This window comes from Triticum dicoccoides, chromosome 3B (genome assembly GCF_002162155.2).
Source record: "Triticum dicoccoides isolate Atlit2015 ecotype Zavitan chromosome 3B, WEW_v2.0, whole genome shotgun sequence".
Classification (NCBI taxonomy): Eukaryota; Viridiplantae; Streptophyta; class Magnoliopsida; order Poales; family Poaceae; genus Triticum; species Triticum dicoccoides.
This window is the reverse complement of record NC_041385.1, coordinates 330,700,092-330,703,125: the sequence shown is the minus strand read 5'-3', so window position 1 is coordinate 330,703,125 and position 3,034 is coordinate 330,700,092.

Here is a 3,034-nt window from a genome sequence, read left to right as displayed (position 1 = left end):
AAATCCCACCGAGTGGAGAGCAATCCTCCCACTCGGGGGCTTAGCTGTAGTCCTGTACTTGCCTAAGTATTTGAAAATCCCACCAAGTGGAGAGCAATCCTCCCACTTGGGGGCTTAGCTGCAGTCCAGTACTCGCCTAAGTATTTGAAAATCCCACCGAGTAGAGAGCAATCCACCCACTCGGGGGCTTAGCTGCAGTCCAGTACTCGCCTAAGTATTTGAAAATCCCACCGAGTGGAGAGCAATCCTCCCACTCGGGGGCTTAGCTGCAGTCCAGTACTCGCCTAAGTATTTGAAAATCTCACCGAGTGGAGAGCAATCCTCCCACTCGGGGGCTTAGCTGTAGTCCAGTACTCGCCTAAGTATTTGAAATTCCCACCGAATGGAGAGCAATCCTCCCACTCGGGTGCTTAGCTGCAGTCCAGTACTCGCCTAATTACTTAATCCATTCCGCTCTGCAAGGATGACGAGGTGCAGGTCGACTGCTACCTTCTCCTTCTGAGCTATGCCACAAATACAATGTGCGCTCCATCCTGATCCGCAGGGACGCAGGTCGACTGCCATCTATGCTCCATCCCTACCTGCAAGAGCGATGAAGTACAAGTCGACTGGACTTTCCACCTCAGAGATGCGTCTCAACCACTAAAGTATATTCTGAGAGAAGAACAAAGTTCGCTCGAAGGAAAATGCAAGCATATTCGATGATAAAGCCAAGTTCAGATAACGTCCTACGGATTCGAAAGTGCTCAGGCGTCAAGCCTGTAAAAGTTTATCGGTTACAAAACCACTCGCAATTCCGAGGCAAATTCAAGACTAAGCATAGAAGTTTGTTACTCCTCAGGTGGAGGACTGGAGGGCGTGACAAACTGGTCCAGGTCGATTCCATCAGCAATCCGAGTGGCAGGAGCAATGAAGGTCTCCATGAAAGATTGGAAGTCATGCTTCTTGGTTTTGGCCACCTTGATGGACGCCAGCTTGTCCTCTCGTGCATCCTTGCAATGAACACGGACCAGGGACAGAGCAACGTCAGCACCGCACCTGGCAGAAGACTTCTTCCATTCTTGCACTCGACCTGGAACGTCATTCAGTCGAGTCATCAGAGACTCGAGGTCATTCTGAAGCGTCTCTCCTGGCCAGAGTGTCGTGTCGATTCGCGACACCGCAACCTTCAGTCGAGCAAGATAGTCAACAACTCCAGCGACACGAGACTCTAGTCGGAACACATTCATAGCGGTCTCATCCTTCACAAGAGAGTTAATGGGGTCCAAGTTTGTCTCTAGTCGACTGGTCTCCTCCTCGAAGTTTTGGCAGAATTCTGTAAGCACAGTTCGAAGTTAAGACAACAGTTCTACGATGAGTTGATGATAACAAGTCAGTCAGATAAAAGAGATTACCTTCAAGCATGAGGAATAACTTCTTGGCGAGCCCTTCCATATAAGCCTCCAGATCGTTCTTCTTCCCCACCAGTTCGCTAGCCTTGTCACTCAGAGCTATCTTGTCATCCTTCAGATGGCTGACCTCCTTGTTGGCCGCATCGAGAGCAGCTTTCAGATTGGTATTTTCCTCTTCAAGTTTTCCGACTGAAGCCAGCTTTTCTTCTGCAAGCTTCTTTTGTCCAAGGCTGCCTTTTGTGCCTCGGCGAGTTGATGGTCCTTCTTCCTCAGAGCCTCCTTCAGTTTATCTGCAAAGTGACAATGAGATCAGAATCAGAAATGGACAGAAAGATAAAGACAGTCGTCAAGATTCTCACCAAACATACCTTTTGCTTCCTCCTTCGCCTTCGTAAAGTTCTCCTGAACAAGCTTCAAGTCAAGTTTGAGCTGGATATGCTTGTTTTCCAATTCAGTGTAGCGAGCCACTAGCTCGCAAGATTTCTGCAAAAGGTCAGTCGACAAATATTAAAGATAGGTTGCTTCCGAGCGACTAAGAGAAAAATCGTAGCATTTCTAAGACTACAGCTGAATCAATATATTCAATAGTAGTCTCAGGGACTATACCCAGTGGGTGCACTCAGCGTGCCCCCACTGGTTCTACCGACTCGGTTCGATCAGTGGATTGAAAGAGACAAAAGGTTATGATCCTAAACCATAGCTAACTGCCAGTAGTTAGCCACAGTATCATCATGATCGAAAAAAAGAGAGAGGTTCTTCAGACCTTAGTCGACTGCCAGCAGTCGACCATGGTCTCGGGGACTACACCCAGTGGGTGCACTCAGCGTGCCCCCACTGGTTCCAAGATTCCATTCGACCAGAGCGAGTGGAGAAGTTAGAGTGAAGAAATTCAAAGTATAAAGACTACAGTCGACTGCCAGCAGTCAACCATAGTCTCGGGGACTACACCCAGTGGGTGCACTCAGCGTGCCCCCAGCAATCTAAAAATTCCCATCGACACACCCAGTGGGTGTACAGATACAAAGATCTTCAGAAAGAAGAGTTTTCAGGTACCATATCCTAACAGAACAAGCGGTGACCAACTAAAATGGACGTTGCTCTGAAGTGCTAAGCTTGCATCATAAGCCGCTTGGCTGGCGTCCCGGATCGCCTTCACCTGCTCCATCATGACCCCCGCCTGGCGTATAGCCTCCTTAGCAGCACCCGCTTGGTCCTCTGGGACGTGGTGTGTGGCGAAAAGGGAAGGAGGATCAGCAGTCGACAATGAAGGTCGAGCACTCGTCAGCGGCACAGCGAAGGACAGGGAAGTCCGAGTGACGTTGCCACCCTCCTGAACCAGCATCTCAGGTGCTGATGCAACCTGAGCAGTCTTGCCAGCAGGCGCCTTTTTGTTCCTCCTCGGCCTCAGCGGCGCCTCATCGTCATCATCAGGGAGATCAATGACATGAGGTGGGGCTACAGGAAAGATTCAAAGTTAAAAATGAAGATCCAATCGACCAAAAGTGAAACTACAGAGATCATACCAAGGTTGGAGGTGGCAGCATCTTCCATTTCTTGGTCTTCGTTCCTGGCTGAGGTCTCGGAGGTAGCAGCACTGCAGATTTCAGAAATCAGTCGGTTAATCAACGAGTCGACCAAGAGTC